The 18757-nt window shown below is 36.7% G+C and overlaps 1 pseudogene; it reads left to right on the forward strand.

Moving 5' to 3' along the window:
• Window positions 1–360: 360 nt before the first annotated feature.
• LOC129243946 (phenoloxidase 2-like) lies at window positions 361–2414 on the forward strand (annotated as a pseudogene).
• The last annotated feature ends 16343 nt before the right edge of the window (window positions 2415–18757 follow it).

An 18757-nucleotide genomic window follows, 5' to 3' on the forward strand; every position in this document is an offset into this window, starting at 1 on the left:
AGGAACATTTTTAGCTCCAGTAGAGTTATGGTAAATGGAACACATTTGCGGTCCGATAACATCTGGTAATGCTCAAGTTTGTGTTTATAATTGGAAACTTTCATGTTTTCTGTATGTGCAAAACCTTAACAACCTTCTCATATCTAACAATTAAAATTTGCACTCGGAAGGCATACACACATACATACTATACATGCATACATATGTATGTGAGAAAGTAGTCTGAGAGCGAAATCTAGCTGCAGTTGTGACCGCACATTATGTGATAATGTGACCGCAGAGGACTTAGTGATAGCTACTAATTAAATTTCCTGTTAGTATATAAGAGTGCATTTCTTGTTTCAGTTCATCAGTTTCGTATTGAAGCAAACGTGGTGCTCATAGAACCCGAACTTCAAATTCAGTCTTTTAATCCATATCTGCCACAGCAACTACTTAATCATCGTTAATAATGGCTGACCAAACGAATCTGCTGTTGCTCTTCGATCGTCCTAACGAGCCCATTTTCATGGAGAAGGGACAAGCTGCAGTGTTCGATATGCCCGACAAATTCCTCACGGATCGCTATCGTCCCATCAGCAATGAAGTTCAAAGTCGTTTCGGTGAAAAGGCAGAGCAACGCATTCCCGTTCGAGATATATCCATTCCGGATCTGCGTTTACCCATGTCACTACCGCGAGATGCGCAATTTTCTCTTTTCATTCCGGCTCATCGTCGTATTGCTGGTCGTCTGATTGACATTTTCATGGGTGTGCGCTCCATTGAGGACCTTCAGAGTGTTGCTGTTTATGCTCGCGATCGTTTGAATCCGTATTTGTTCAATTATGCACTGTCGGTGGCGCTGCTACATCGTGCGGACACTAAAGGAATGGATCTTCCATCTTTTGCACAGAACTTCCCCGACAAGTTTGTGGACTCCCGTGTTTTCCGTCAAGTTCGAGAGGAAGCTACCGTTGTTCCTGAGGGATCACGTATGCCCATTACAATTCCACACTGCTTCTGATTTAGAACCCGAATATCGGCTTTGGTATTTAAACAAGGATCGTCGTGGTGAACTCTTCTATTACATGCATCAACAAGTAGTAGCTCGTTATAACTTGGAACGTTTCAGCAATAATCTGGCTCGTGTTGTGCGCTTCAACAATTTGCGCGAACCTACTCCAAAATGGACTCGTTGGTGGCGAGTCGCGCTTGGCCACCACGTTTTGAGGATACAAAACTGTCAGACCTTAACCGAGAGTTGGACCAAATTAATCTGGATGTGAGTGACATGGAGCGCTGGAGCGATCGTATATTTGAAGCCATATCGCAAGGCTTTGCCACTGATGTATATTAAGTTTACTCCGCACCTACTTATCTATCTCCAAAATATACAATAAAACTAACAAAATATTTCTTAATTCAGGAAAGTGGCAACCAGGTACCACTGGACGAAGTTCGTGGTATTGATATTTTGGGCAATATAATGGAGTCGTCTATTATTTCTCCAAACCGGAGCTTGTATGGTGACTTCCACAATATGGGCCACGTGTTCATTTCATACTCTCACGATCCCGATCATCGTCATTTGGAGTCCTTCGGCGTAATGGGTGATTCTGCTACTGCCATGCGGGACCCCGTTTTCTACAGATGGCACGCATACATCGATGATATCTTCCAGGAACACAAAACTCGTCTCACGCCATTCACTCTACCAGAGCTCAGTTACCAGGGCGTTTCTGTCACTGAGTCCAGTGTTACCATTCCCTTCGAACGCACATTCCGTGATTTAGACACCAATCGACCGGCCGCCGGTAGCGCCGATGAGTTAGAATTCAACTTCTGTGGTTGTGGATGGTCTAATCATATGCTCATCCCGAAAGGTTTGCCCGAAGGTCTTCGCTGCGAGTTGTTTGTTATGGTGTCCGACTATATTCAGGATAGGGTAAGAGAAAAGTCTTTGATTGAAAATCTTACTTTTTCGCTTATGCTAATCTTCTACTTTTGTGTTAGGTCGAGCAACAATTGGTGGGTACGTGCAGTGATGCTGCATCCTACTGCGGCGTGCGTGATCATCGCTATCCAGACCGTCGTGCTATGGGCTATCCATTCGACCGTCTGGCTCGCTCAGGTGCTGACCGCCTTGTCAACTTCTTGACTCCGAATATGAGCATAGTGGATGTGGTAGTGCGTCACGATAACCGCGTTGTAACGTAATCAACGAACACTTGGAAGGAATTGATCAACTTATACTCGCTAGACTTACGATTACACAGCAATGGACATCTTTTAAACTCAAACACATTGACATGATATGAATTCGATTTACCCACAAACACATTTTATATGTACTTATACGAAATGTTACCCATAGCTCCGTCTGCGAAATGTTATTTGTTTTAACATAACTCAATCGGAGTCATTGATATTTGTTCTAATAAAAATTTTCCTTACATCAATGAGTAAAATTTATTCAATTATTGGTTGGTATTCTCTGATGGTCTATGTAAACATACTTTCTTGGTTAGCCCAATGGTGCGCCACTCAAGTAAAATATTTTAAGTTTTATCTTTGCGTAATAACAAATCAAAAATGTGCAAAAGTCTTTGTCAATAAAAAAAGGCAATGAATAGGAGCTTTGCCGCATCCACACCATAACTTCAATATCGGCCTCCTTACTTTTTTTCACCAAAATGATATCGCACCTCATCGATGGGGTGTACATGAGATCCAGGAGCATTAACTGCGGTGATAAATGGATACACTTCGGTGGATTACTTCAGCTATTTCCAGTCGTACGAGCAAATTTTAAATAATACCTGGTGGAGTTAGAGCCAGATTTTTATAAGGGTTTATAATACAATTTCGCTCATGTTTCAATGATTATTGATACACCCGTGCAAATAAAAAGCCTGCGATTTCCAAATATTTGGATCTCTTGTAACTCAATATCTTGATTTGGTTATCGATTTTATAAGGATTTCTTAATTATCTGAAACTAAGCTGTATACCTCATTTGAAACCAACTGTGTCCATGAAACATTAAGTTGTAGAAAATTTTGTTTCAGAACAAAGCGAAAGTCAAGTAAATTTCTACATATACAGGGTCTCTAAAGCTTGAGTTTTTTAAACACAAATTAAATATACTTCTGCTCAAATATGAACGAGACGGTATCAATAAAACGGTCCGCGGATGACATATGGCAAAAATAAATTTGTTGTTTTTTGGTAGGACTGTTATAAGCTTACATGGCAAATTTCAGCATGATATGTCACATAGTTTGTTTTCTGTGCTACTGTAAACAAGTCAAGCTCGAGTGTGTTCTTCGAATTTAACGATGGAAATTCAAGTTGAACAAAGATTTTATTTGAAATTTTGTTATTCCAACAAAATTTCGGCTTCAGACGCCTTAAAAATGTTGCAGACAACCTATGGGGACTCTGCTCTATCGCGTGCACGTGTTTTCCAGTGGTACAAATCGTTCAAAGAGGGCCGTACATCGGTTGAAAACTTGCCTCATGAACGTCGTCCGGCAACATCAGTAAACGACGAAAACATCGGAAAAGTAAAGGAAATTGTGCTTGAAAATCGCACAAATCGCAAAATCGGTTAACGCTGAAAATTTATTTTTGCCATATGTCATCCGCGGACCGTTTAATTGATAACGTCTCGTTCATATTTGAGCAGAAACTATGTCGAGGTTCTGGAGAAAGTATTGAACCCTTGGATTGATAGTGTATGGGATGACAGCCGACTCTGCTGCTTCACACAAAGTGATGGCGACACAACATTGGATGGCTGAAAATGTCCACAACCACACAACACAGAACTTATAGAGGCCGAATAGGCCTTTGTTTTTTTATCCGAAGGGGGAATCTTAGATACCATCAATATAGACGGCATGTGCGATTCATACCACGCACTGTCAGTATTATCTCACGAAACTGGACTTGCGAAACATTACACCGACCTCTGTAGCTTTAGCTTGCCCTGCGGTACCGCCGTTTAAGCATTCCATCGCAGCGCCAAGCTAGCCAGTATGGATCTTCATATATGTTTCTGTTAGTGTCTATCCATCGTTACTTGTTTGCTTTTTTTCCTTACTGCGTTGCCATTCTTATTTCCGCAGTTCCTGTAACGCATTCGCGGACCGTTCTCTCTTCTTGGCCCAAAAAAACTTCGGCTGAAGCATGTTACTTGCAATGTTGCCTGGAGTTACTCTTTTATTATTTCTCCCGTCAGGAATTGCGCCAGGTAATAATCATTGTCACCATGTCTTCTCTCAATCTATGCCTGTACGCTTCTGAGAGAAGACGCGTCTTATGCGTCCACCTCTCTTTTGTCGCAGGTCCTAGCGATTTTGCCGCTCTTTTATGCTCCCCCTGTCTTTCCTCATTACGCTCTTCCGCCGTTAGTCGCCTGTTTAGGCTTTTGGCTTCGTCACAGACTCTACCCAGATCGGAGGCTATTTTATCTGGTGTCATGATACCCGATATGACACACACTGCTTCATACGACACTGTCCTGAAAGCACCGGCAACTCTAAGAGCGCTTAGTCTAAAAACTATTTCCGCCATATGGGTGCTGCATATAGTACATGCGTGTAGCCTGGGTAACTTCTGCTCTGAGTGTGACCACCAATGACTGTCTTTCCACATGCTTTTTTCATGTGCTCCTTGAAGCTTAGTCGAGCAACGATCATAACTTCCAAATATAATAGGCCAAAAATAATAGGCCTGCCAAAATGGATCCGTAGCGGCAACAAATTTGACTGGACCCGGATCGCGGAAGTTATTGCAGCTAATGGAAATTTTATTGAATGATTTTAGGGAAATAAATGTAATAAGTTAATGTTGTGTAAAAAAATCGCGAAGTTATATTCAATTGTCTTCAAAATAAAAACTAAATAGTTTTACTCTCAAGTTTTCCTTAAATCCTGTACGGACCTGCATATTTATAGCTCGGGGTGTGAGCCAATGCTTTACTTACTATTGCGCTCCATAAGTATGGCCCCTATTATGAGTTAGATTCGATCTTCGATATTCGTTGGTTGTCGAAGATCGAAAATCGAATGTCAATTTGGTATTATGAGCGGTGCAATGCTGTCGAAATTTTCGTTGTATACCGAATTTAGAGTCGAATGCAATTTTGTTTTCGATTGTGTAGCGTATTGTGGGAAAACTTGTTAAAATGTAAGTTGTTTGCGATTATTTATGGTTTTAGAGTAACCAAAAAATAAATATATACTAATGTTGTTAATTTTATGCAGGTCGAAAATCGTGAGTACCAAACAGCAATTAGAAAGGCTAGTTGCATTAATGGAAGAGAATACAAAATTCGCAAAAGGGATTTCCACCAAAATACATACAAGTAGCAAAAAAATGGGAGGAATTTACAGTTAGAGCGGCAGCAAAATGGATTAAATTAATAATGGTTTTTTTTGTGATGTTTATAGAAATACATTTTTATTTTCCCTTGGTAGGTATGGGCTGAAATACGTAGAAGAACTGAAATACATATTTTTTTCGACTGACGAATAATTGAATAAAGAAAATTTATAACAAAAATAAAACAGAAACTGTGGCGTAAAGGTTTCTATTTAATACTTTTTAGATTTTTCTATAATATTCTAAGAATTTCATTTCTATTCTTTTCTGCTTCTCCGTTATTTGGCTCCACTTCAATATCTTCAGCATCAGCATCAACGATGAGGGTCTCATCGGATAACTCTTCATCCGGAAGTTGAACATTATAAAACAAGCAAATGTTGTGCAAAGCTGCACACACATTAATAATTTGTGTTGTTTTTTTTTTATAATAGTGAAGAGAATCCACAATTCGCAAAAGGGATGTGCACCAAAGTTCAAGCAGCAAAAAATGGAAGGAATTTACAACGGAGCTGAATTGCTTGCGACCACCAGTTAGAACGGCAGCAAAATGGATTAAGGTTAATAACATGAAGCAATAATTAAAGGTGATGTAAGTAGCCAATTTTCACCCTGTGTTAGCCATCTTGAAGCTACTTAATAAATCCGTGTTGTCCTCTTGGAAAAGCTACTTTTTATTTCAGAGCAAATTCTAAAGAAAAAGTACTCAAAAGCGTAGAAATTAAAATTTTTGCTGAAAAAGTTAGCAGGCAATACTGTTTTGCCTATTCCATTTTGCTTAGACTTTCGCATCTTTCAATTCTATTGAAAGTTCTGTGAAAATTATTTATTATTTTTATTTTTTAAAAGCTTAAATAACAATACAATTGCTAAATAAACAAAAAGATAACGCAGCGCTAGCAACGGAGGCTTTCAGCGGACTGGTGAAGAATTCCTGGTTTATATACGTCGTAGAAGGTCAGAGTCCTTCAGAAATTTATAGATTTTCGAAATGTTGGAATCGGAAGGGTTAATTAATAGCGATAGTGCATCATGACCGTCAAAATTCTGCTGTCTTTGTCTATCTAGTCCAGGGCAAAAGGCTTACAAGTGCAGGATACTGACTGGAGTATTACAAAATGGACACAGGCTTGGTTGCCTCCCTTGCAGTAGATATGCATTGGTGATTACACTGTGACCAATGCGTAGGCGAGTATATGGCGTAGTATAGTTAAATGGGAGGGATGATAGATAAGTTGGTTTAGTACGATTAGGATTAATCCTGGAGTAATGGTGGCTATAGTGAAACCAGTCAGCTACAAGTTTGGTTTGCCTATGCTGCTTTATAAGTCGATAAACATCATTTTTACATAAAAGGTTTGATGTGATCGTAGGAGTAATGCTCATATCCTTGGCAGTATTATCAGCGATTGTATTGCCGTTGATGCATGAATGCCCTGGTACCCACATGATTTTGATATTATGAGGGTGAGAAATCAGGATATTTCTTATGGTTCCAATAATGTGGTTGGAATTATTATAGTTCTTTATGGCCTGAAAACAGGACATACTGTCTGTGCATATAATGTATTTCCCCTTCGATTTGGACGAATACTTCATGGCGTAGAGAGCTGCTGATGCTTCTGCGGTGAAAATTGAACAAAACGGAAGTAGTAGTCAATACGATATAGGCTCTCCATTCTCTTTCACGACAGCAAAGGAAGTGTAATTCGCTTTGGAACCATCGGTGAAGATTAGCTGCCAACTAGTGCTTTTAAAGCGAGATGCAATTTCTAAAAAATATGCGCAATACTCTACCGATGTCGTAGTAGATTTTTGCATGTAACTTAAGTCGTTTATAAAAGATGATTTTTTTTGCACCCATGGCGGGTAATGGCCATGTCTCGTCGATAATAGTCTTAAGGGCAGTCCATTGTCTTTTGCAAAAGAGGCGCATTTGGAAATTGATGAAGCTATCTTAGGAGCCCGTGCACGCACGGCTGCCGAGTGAAAGCATTTTTGTAGCAAAGCATTAGAAGTGAGAGCAAGCTTAGGATAAAGTTTCCTTATATTGTCCTCCACATTGTCGATTAGTGATAGTAGACCTGATTCTGCCAAGATGTTTTTTATTGGCGAAGTAGGAAATGCACGTAAAGATCGTCGGACAGCAGTATGGTAAGGAGACGCTAGGAGCTTGATGTTATTTTTAGCATGTTGGCCATATATTTCTACGCCATAGTTGATAGAGGATAAGAGGAGCGCCTTTGTAACGTTCACCAGCAATTCAGAATTGATAAGCGAGCGTTTGCAAGATAAATAAACAATAAACTAATAAATTTGTAATTTTTTCAATTTTAACTCTTCTAACTCCAATGTTTTTCTTACGTGGAGGAATGATCGACTGAACTTCTGCTTTTGCAATGTCTTTACGGTAACAAATGGACATACATACATATATTGTCATATATTGTTATGCTCGAAATACGAAATTAAATTTTCTGTTTTATCTCATTCCTGTCGTTAACATATCATGGCAGCCAAATCTATATCAAATTCAATGGTTTAACAAGTTACTCTCTTAATGCATATGAAGGATGCTAAAAGTCAGCATTTATTTCAGGAATAAAAGTTTGTAAAAACAGTTATGAAACGTACATTTACGTTCGTACGATGCTGAAATGATGAAATTTGCAACACGACGTAATGCAAAGGTTACTAAACATGGCTTTATATGCATAAGAGTGAAATAATTTTCCAAAATATTTTTGTTTACTAGCTGCATTTCCATTTTAATGTAATGAAAATACTCCTTTAGAGACTCCATTTTTTTACTTTTGTCTCGTTTCCCATCTAAATAATATTTGTTTTACAACTGCGAACTAACTTAAAACACATACATAAGTAACATCACATATTTCTGAGTGCTCTTGTGTTAGACAAACATCCAAAATATTCTAAGTAAATATTATATTCGCTTTAAAACAAAAACAATAATTTTTCTGTTGTTTTGTTTTAATGTAGAAGTAATAAGCAATATACCAACGATTCATTAAATGAGGACGCTGACTTTGATAGCTTACACGAAGATGCCCTTGAATATATTGCCGGTTACATAATACGCAAATTAAAGTTGACCAATTGTTCATGCAATGAGCCTACATTTACTTGGGTTGACACTTTATCTAAGGACGGATTAGTTAAACCAAGCACCGAGTTCTTGGACAAAATTAAAATGTTGGAATCAGCGTTTAACCAGTTCAACGGCAGGGAGCTTTACGGTGGGATATCATTTTTACAAAAATTGTTCAGATTAATGAGCATTCGATAAGATAATTGTAAGTAAAGTATGCAATGCTTTGGGCGTCTACTTGTGTTTCTGCGTTTATATGAATTTATCTTTTTTTTAACACAGATTTTATACTTGTAACTTTGCAGGTAATCTCGTTAAAAAATCAAATGTATGATTAGCGGACGTGACGAAATAAAAGTGGTTTTTCCTCGTTAAGAATTTCCACTATTCTCAAGTTGTTTTATTATATTTATTACTTCAGTGTAGGTTTACAAATGACACCTATAGATTCCAATCCGATGCATGGTCAAAATACATATATATATGACACAAATCCATGGGAATAGTTAAGTTAAAAATATAAATAATTAAGTACCACTTATAAAATAACATAAAATTATTCTATGGCTTACAACGACCTTTTTCAATTTTTTACTACATTTTCAGAAAGGGGATCAACTTATGCCCTTTTTTCCCTTGCTTCCAAATTGCATCAATGGATTAAGTAGCATCCGAAATCAGTTGTCAAACTTTACTTAACCTTGTATAATTGAATCATGGGTTAATAATGGTTTTTTTTGTGATGCTTATAGAAATACATTTTTATTTTTCCTTGGCAGGCATGGACTGAAATACGTAGAGGAACTGAAATACATATTTTTTTCGAATGACGAATAATTGAATAAAGGAAATGTATAACAAAAATAAAACTTTTGCGTAAAGGTTTCTGTGGCGTAAAGGTTTCTATTTAATACTTTTTAGATTTTTCTAATAGGTCTATGAATAAGTTCGTGCGGTTTTTTTTCGAAATTTGAATTTCGGATCATTCCCATGGCTTTTAAACGTTTGGAAATGGTTGATTGATCAACTCCCAAAGTTTTTGCAACCTCTTCTTGCGTTTGAGCCGGATCTTGATCGAGCAATTCCTCCAATTCGGTATCCATGAACTTTGGCGGCGCGGCCAAAATCACCACTTTTAAAGCGTGCAAACCACTTCTGGCACGTTCGCTCAGCTAGAGCATGCTCACCATAAACTTCCACCAAGATACGATGACTTTCGGCTGCTTTTTTCTTCATATTAAAAAATTCCCCGCAAAAACACATTATTTGGCACGAAATTCGACATTTTCAAGTGTGGTAAAAATATTGTTGTTTACGCTTCAAATAAAAAACTTATACTGACGTTTGTGCCTTACGACAGTAGCTCTCCAATGAATGTTTGGAAATGTGGATCGATGGAATAATAATCAAGTTACGCCATCTGTTGTAAAACCGCACGAACTTATCCATAGACCATTATAATATTCTAAGAATTTCATTTCTTATATTTTCTGCTTCTCCGTTATTTGACTCCACTTCAATATCTTCAGCATCATCGTACACAGTGCGTTGAGCAAGTCCTAGCATACCTTCATTACCAATACTCAATTGGTACGATTCCTGAGCACAAAATCGCAGAACTGTGGCTAGCTTTAAAATATTTGGAATGGATTTGGCTCGGGTGCACTGCTGCAACTGGTTTTCTGTACTGGACAGTAGGTTCATAAACGCCTCTTTAGATAATCTAAAGTTCTTTAAAAATCTGTAAGGAAATTTCTGTAATATTAAGTACGTCAACACATTTTGAAAATTCTAAACTTACTCAGTGGAAGCCATTTCTAGGGGGTTGGATGCGCCCCTCAACTGTTTTTTACTTCTAGCTAGTTCCACATATCTTTCATCGTCCGATGAATCGTGGAACCACAACTCCGTTGTACTCATTTTCACAAAAAATACGTTTTTTAACTTTTAAAAATGTTGTTAGCAAAGAATTTCAACACAATCGGTTGTTCTTTTATTTTGATTTGCTGTATCAGCTGAGAAAAAATTATCTATTGTAAATGCGTCGAGCGATCGAAATTCACAATAGTCCCATTCTTCAACGAATGAGCGCCATAATACCAAATGAAAATTCGTTCGATCAGCACTTTCGACTACAGTCGAAGATCGAATTTTGCTCATAATAAGGGCCTATGTCTCGGTTCATTGCATCGCTTCTTCGTGCGTTCATGCTTTGCAAATCGTCTTCCACATCATCAGCCTACCTTTTTGGTGGCCGTGCGCCCTTTCTGCTATCCAGGTTCAGAAAATGAACCTAAATACGAGTGAATTTAGTTTCCCTGTTCTGAAAAACGAATTAATTGTTCATTTCTGAATTGGCTTGTGATTCGACCTAAAAATCTATGTGTTTGTCGATTTGTCCAATTTTTGAATAATTTTTCCAATAAATCTGGCCGTATGCCGTTAACGGTGGCTTGAACATTGCAATGAGTCCCGGTGGTCTAGAATTTTCAAAAAATCGATTTTTTTTGTTGAGATTTTGAAAGTATAGGCTTTTAAGAATATGCTGTCAAAGTTTTGGAACGATATTCCCAGTATTTTCGATTCTACAGCCATTTTAGCAAGTAGAGTCAGATTCGTCACACAACCACTCTCAAAGCTTTAAACTCAATTATTTCAAAACTAATTTTTTCGGCCTGGTGTTGTCAAAAAAAAAAAAAATATTCAACGGAATCGTCTGAAATTTTAATATGTTGTTCACAACATCAATAGCTATCGTACAAGAATCGTATTATTATTTCAATTATTTCGTTTTTTTTTTAACTAAAAAAAAACCTGTGTAAAATTCAAAACCGCGCCAATTTGTCAATTTTTTTTTTATTCTAGTACGGGCCATAGCTGCAGTCATACTGATTAATAATTTTGTTGGTTTTTGTGTTTCAGATGAAAAGAAGAGCCAAAATGAACAACACCGTCCAGGCTAAATTTTTCGGGAGGGTCAACTTCAGTGTTATTTTTAAAATTATTAAAATTAAAAAAAAAGTTTCATTTCTGCACATAAAAGTTTAATAAGAAGTCTAAAAAATTTAAATATCGTTTTTCTCTTTTTTATTGTAAATAAAAAAATTCCTGAAAATACCCTAAATTTTCGAGCTCTAGGCCACCGGGACCCCTTAAGCATGGTGTATGGCAAGTTGCGCCATCTTGTTGGAACCAAATGTCGTCTATGTTTAGCTGCTTTCATTGTGGGAGCAAAAATTCAGTCAGCTTGGCTAGATAGCGGTTGCCATTCGCCGTAACGACAGCTCCTTCTTCATTTCGAAAGAAATAATCGGTCCTTATCGGGTTCTGCCAGTGCTCTATAAACTTCGCGAATATATATTTTGTTTTCTCGCAGTAAATTTCCACAATTTGGTACTTGTTTTTGTGATTTATACTACTTGCCAAGCCTCAATGAACAGAAATGTCAACAAAGTCTGCCATTCCCAGCTGTCAAACCACAGTTATCGATACCGATATTTCTCATGTAGCTAAAAAAAACACCCGATATATAACGTAGGATTAAGTTTTTCAATACCGCTCCAGTAAATGAAATGTCGATAACTTTGACATTATTGAGTTCACTTAAGATTCGCGCAATGGAAAGTTTAATAATTGCATGCCCAGTTAACGGACTAATAAAAGTAGGTTTAGCCTTTTATTAGACGTTTTTATTGCCAATTTAAAAGAAACGTCCATTCCTGCGCAATTACAATAAAATTCGCGGCCGCACTGAGGTTTTTGGCAGAAGGTGGCTTTAAAGGGCTGAGCGAAAAGAGTTACCATACAAAAATATATTTCCTCCCGCTGGAGAATGGCTCAACATAACGCGATAACAAAATCAAAATAGCATTTTCGTGAAAACTGGTCTACTGTTTTTTAGCCCGACACACCCTTTTGAGGAGGACTGCGTTGATTAGCTCGACTATAAACTCCTCCCACTCAGCGTCCTTATCGTACTTTACGAAACCACGCGCTATAATCTTAGGATGCATAAATTTAAGAAGGATCGTTTCCTGTGTGGAATTTTTATGTTTTCGCCTTCACAAAAATTTGATATTAAATGTATGCTCCCATAATGTTATTAATGTTGTTGTTGTTCACATCTTTGCCTCGATCAAAACCGCAATTTAGTGTGCATGACCCGGAATTCAACTAACCGACAGTTATCTTATGAATCCATTTCTCAGAATGTGTTCGCATATATTTTATTGTTGTTGTTAAGAGCTACTCTGCAATTCTGCTACTTTGTCAGACCATAAGATACTGCCGTTGTGAACTAGAATACAAAGAGAGAAAACCAGCTCGCTTTCAGCTCAACCAATTCGTGTTCTATGTTTTTTCCATGCTAGGAAGTGGTATTTTTAACACGGCGATGTTCTATGAAATCTCAATATGCCTCAGCAAAATACCAGTGAAAATACCAGCCCATAAAAATTCTAAATCCAAAAAAATTCTAGTCCCACTAACCAACTCCAACGTTTTGCAAAATTCTATTTCATGTGACAAGGGTGTACAGAATCAGCTTCTTCTTGAATTTAAATGAAACTTCTTCCAGATAAAACCAGTAAATGGTTATAAAATCGAAAATTGCTTCAAACTTGTACTCTAAGTAATTCTAAAAAAAGAAAAACAAATTCTTTAAAAAAACTAATAAAGATATACATTTGCGGGTATTCACTTTAAAAACAGAAATAAAATGCATGTTGGTTAAATTCCAGATTAAAGGGCTATGGCCCTTCTTTAAAATTCATTCCATAGTAGCATTTCTGGTTCATTGGCGCTGGTAAAGCTTATTTTAGATTGTGAAACAAAATAGATTAATTTAAATGTATATTTAAATTTTTATCATAAATATTATGTAACAGTTTATTACCCCAAAAAACCGCATAGAAATTTTTATGTTTCTTGAGACTCTTATTTTATTGCCCAAAAAACCCCATAAAAAATGCCACGTTTCTTGAGACTTTTATTTCGTTGCCCAAAAAACCGCACAGAGTTTTTTATGTTTATTGAAACTTTTATTTCATTGACTAAAAAACCGCGTACAATTTTTTATTTTTCGTGAGGCTCTTACTTCTTTACACAAAAAACCGCAACGAAGTTTGTACAGTATGCAAAATAAATATCCGCACACCTTAGATTATATTATAATATCAATTCGAGCACACATAATTAAAAAAAAAATTAAATAAATAACACTTTGTTTTTGTAAAAATGTGTCAGTTTTTATTGCTAACCAAAACAAAAAAAAAAATATATTCACTAATTTGTTGTTGTAAAAACTAAATGTCTCTATTTAAAATATGCGAAATTCGTATTCGTACTAATTAAGTAATTAAGAAATAACATTTTAACCCTAGATCACTAAACTTACGAGGTGTGTTCAAAAAGTATGACGAATTTTGTGTTTTTGCAAAAATTATTTACTAATTCATTAATATCTATTTTGTCCCCTTCAAAGTATATTATGAGATACATATTATGCACTTGTGCCAACGTTTTTTCCAATCTTCGAAGCACTTCAAAAAATCATTTTTGACGTGATAACGTCTTATAATTCGATTTAACAGGCTGCACGCACGAAAAAATGTGTCGTTACCTTGCTCATTACTGTTCATATGTAGTTACCTTGCTCATTGCCGTTACCTTGCTCATATTAGTGTTACCTTGCTCATTACTGTTCATATGTAGTTACCTTGCTCATATTAGTGTTACCTTGCTCATTGCCGTTACCTTGCTCATATTAGTGTTACCTTGCTCATTAGTGTTACCTTGCTCATATTAGTGTTACCTTGCTCATATGTAGTTACCTTGCTCATTGCATTGAATGAACTGCAAGCGAAAGGGCGGAACGAACGACAAAGCAAACAAAGCAAACGAACGGCAACGTTCGATATCTTGCTCTCTCCTACTTAAGTGAGCGTATATATGTATGTATGTATATGCGCAAATGTAGATATATAAATTCACGTATTTGTATTTGCATATGCCTTCTTATTGATTATTATTAATTTGATTCACTTGAAGAATTTAAAATAAAACCAAGTTTGTTAATAATACCTGTTGTTTTAATGTTATAATTATTAATTTTAACGTGATAATGTCTTATAATTCGATTTAACAGGCTGCACGCACGAAAAAATGTGTCGTTACCTTGCTCATATGTAGTTACCTTGCTCATATGTAGTTACCTTGCTCATATTAGTGTTACCTTGCTCATATGTAGTTACCTTGCTCATATTAGTGTTACCTTGCTCATATGTAGTTACCTTGCTCATTGCATTGAATGAACTGCAAGCGAAAGAGCGGAAGGAACGACAAAGCAAACAAAGCAAACGAACGGCAACGTTCGACATCTTGCTCTCCCCTACTTAAGTGAGCGTATATATGTATGTATGTATATGCGCATATGTACATATATAAATTCACGTATTTGTATTGGCATATGCCTTCTTATTGATTACTTATTATATCTGAAGGAAAAAATGTATGGTAATATTTACCATATCTATACTAATATTATAAAGAGGAAAACTTTGTTTGTTTGGTTGTAATGAATAGGCTCAAAAACTACTGGACCGATTTTAAAAATTCTTTCACCATTCGAAAGCTACATCACGAGTAACATGGATTATATTTTATTTTGGAAATAGGGCTCGAGATATAGGTCAAAACGTGGACCCGGGTAACCTTCGGATGTGTATGTACAATATGGGTATCAAATGAAAGCTGTTGATAAGTGCTTTAATACGGGGTAATTTTCATACCTATTGATGACTAGGGTCTGGAAATATATGCCAAAACGTGGACCCGCCGTGTCTTTGCACCGAATTAAACCAAACTTACACACATTGTTAAGTAGGTATTGAAGATGATTTCCGTATAGTTTGAATACCTATTGGTAGATAGGGTCTCGAGATATAGGTCAAAACGTTGACCCGGGTAACCTTCGGATGTGTATGTACGATATGGGTATCAAATGGAAGCTGTTGGTGAATGCTTTAGTTCAGAGTATTTCCATCCGCTCCCTGACTAGGATTTCGAGATAGAGACCAAAACGTGGACCCTAGAATGTGTTTGTACAATATGGATATCAAATGAAAGCTGTTGATAAGTGCTTTAATAGGGGGTAATTTTCATACCTATTGATGACTAGGGTCTGGAAATATATGCCAAAACGTGAACCCGCCGTGTCTTTGAACCGAATTAAACCAAACTTACGCACATTGTTAAGTAGGTATTGAAGATGATTTCCGTATAGTTTGAATACCTATTGGTAGATAGGGTCTCGAGATATAGGTCAAAACGTTGACCCGGGTAACCTTCGGATGTGTATGTACGATATGGGTATCAAATGGAAGCTGTTGGTGAATGCTTTAGTTCAGAGTATTTCCATCCGCTCCCTGACTAGGATCTCGAGATAGAGACCAAAACGTGGACCCTAGAATGTGTTTGTACAATATTGATATCAAATGAAAGCTGTTGATAAGTGCTTTAATAGGGGGTAATTTTCATACCTATTGATGACTAGGGTCTCGAAATATATGCCAAAACGTGGACCCGCCGTGTCTTTGAACCGAATTAAACCAAACTTACACACATTGTTAAGGAGGTATTGAAGATGGTTTCCGTATTGTTTGGGTACATATTGGTAGATATGGTCTCGAGATATAGGTCAAAACGTGGACCCGGGTAACCTTCGGATGTGTATGTACAATATGGGTATCAAATGAAAGCTGTTGATAAGTGCTTTAATACGGGGTAATTTTCATACCTATTGATGCCTAGGGTCTGGAAATATATGCCAAAACGTGGACCCGCCGTGTCTTTGCACCGAATTAAACCAAACTTACACACATTGTTAAGTAGGTATTGAAGATGGTTTCCGTATTGTTTGGGTACATATTGGTAGATATGGTCTCGAGATATAGGTCAAAACGTGGACCCGGGTAACCTTCGGATGTGTATGTACAATATGGGTATCAAATGGAAGCTGTTGGTGAATGCTTTAGTTCAGAGTATTTCCATCCGTTCCGTGACTAGGGTCTCGAGATAGAGACCAAAACGTGGACCCGGGTAACCTTTGGTTGTGTGTGTACAATATGGGTATCAAATGAAAGCTGTTGATAAGTGCTTTAATACGGGGTAATTTGTTATGTTAAGTTATGATATGTTATGTTATGTTCTGTTATGTTATGTTATGTTATGTTATGTTATGTTATGTTATGTTATGTTATGTTATGTTATGTTATGTTATGTTATGTTATGTTATGTTATGTTATGTTATGTTATGTTATGTTATGTTATGTTATGTTATGTTATGTTATGTTATGTTATGTTATGTTATGTTATGTTATGTTATGTTATGTTATGTTATGTTATGTTATGTTATGTTATGTTATGTTATGTTATGTTATGTTATGTTATGTTATGTTATGTTATGTTATGTTATGTTATGTTATGTTATGTTATGTTATGTTATGTTATGTTATGTTATGTTATGTTATGTTATGTTATGTTATGTTATGTTATGTTATGTTATGTTATGTTATGTTATGTTATGTTATGTTATGTTATGTTATGTTATGTTATGTTATGTTATGTTATGTTATGTTATGTTATGTTATGTTATGTTATGTTATGTTATGTTATGTTATGTTATGTTATGTTATGTTATGTTATGTTATGTTATGTTATGTTATGTTATGTTATGCTATGTTATGTTATGTTATGTTATGTTATGTTATGTTGTGTTGTGTTGTGTTGTGTTGTGTTGTGTTGTGTTATGTCATGTTATGTTATGTTATGTTATGTTATGTTATGTTATGTTATGTTAAAGTATATGTTATGTTAATGTTAACTCATTCTCTATATTCATACAAAATATGTATCAAACAAATAAAATTAAAATTTTCTTTTGAAAAATGCAACCATTCAATCAGTATTTTCTTATGACGTTATCACGTTAAACTATCGTCAGTAAACCGACTTTGCAGACAACCTCTTTTTTTTATTTTGTTCAGCTTCTCCTTCGATGCCGTCTTTATCTCGTCACTCGTAGCGTAGCGTCGCCCTTTCATGGGCCTCTTCAGTTTCGGGAACAAGAAAAATTCACAGGGGGCCAGATCTGGGGAATACGGTGGCTGTGGCATCATTAGTGTGTTGTTTTTGGCACAAGCAACGTGCGTGACCAGGGGCGTTATCGTGATACAAGAGCCAATTTTTGTTCTTCCACAAATATTGCTTCTCGCAAATTGCGCATAACTTGCAGGTAATATTCCTTGTTGACCGTTTTATCCTGTGACCAGAACTCATGATGCACAACGCCCCTGCAATCGGAGAACACGGTAAGCAAAACTTTTACAACGACCGAACTTGGCGCGCATTTTTCGGTCTTGGTTCGTGCAGCAGCTTCCATTGAGATGATTGAGCTTTGGTTTCCATGTCATAACCATAAACCCACGATTCGTCACTAGTTATGACCCTCTGGAGCAAATATGGGTCGTCACGGTCAGAGTCCAACATCTCATTAGCAATGTTTATGCGATGCTGCTTTTGGTCGAAATTGAGTAGTTTTGGTACGAGTTTAGCGGCGACCCGTCTCATGCCCAAATCATTGAAAAAAATCGAAAGGAACGAGCCAATCGTTATGTCTATGTCCTCAGCAACTTCTCTAACGGTGATTCGACGATTGGCCAATACCATTTTCTTCACTTCATCAATTTTTCCGGCTGTTGTTGAAATGCTTGGGCGTCCGCTTTTCATCGTTTACATCTTCTCGGCTTTCTTTTTTTATTTTTTATTAACGCATCTTAAAGTATAAGCAGAATAACGTTTAGAAATTACAACTAGTACAACGAAATAAAGATACTAACGAGCAATTTTTATTGAACATATATATTAAAAGAGGAAAAAAACTAAGATGCCTCAATATTCATAAATTCATTATGAATGTATAAATATATAAGGTACATCTGCTACTGGGTGCCCATCTGGTCTAAAACTGTTTTACGGTTGAGCCGCCGACGATGAGTATTTGGCTGAAGCAAAGCCAATGCTTCAGCGTTGACATGTGTACTTAAACGTTGTCTGTGAGCCATGGCGTAGTTTTTCGCCACGTCAGTGATGGGTAAGATACCAAGATCACGATGGAGGTCGACATTTCTCACATAGTATGGAGCATTGACGATGTTGCGCAACACTTTATTTTGGAATCGTTGGATAATAGTCGTGCAAGATTCGGTTGAGCATCCCCATAGC

The sequence above is a fragment of the Anastrepha obliqua genome, chromosome 4 (assembly GCF_027943255.1).
Source record: "Anastrepha obliqua isolate idAnaObli1 chromosome 4, idAnaObli1_1.0, whole genome shotgun sequence".
Lineage (NCBI taxonomy): Eukaryota > Metazoa > Arthropoda > Insecta > Diptera > Tephritidae > Anastrepha > Anastrepha obliqua.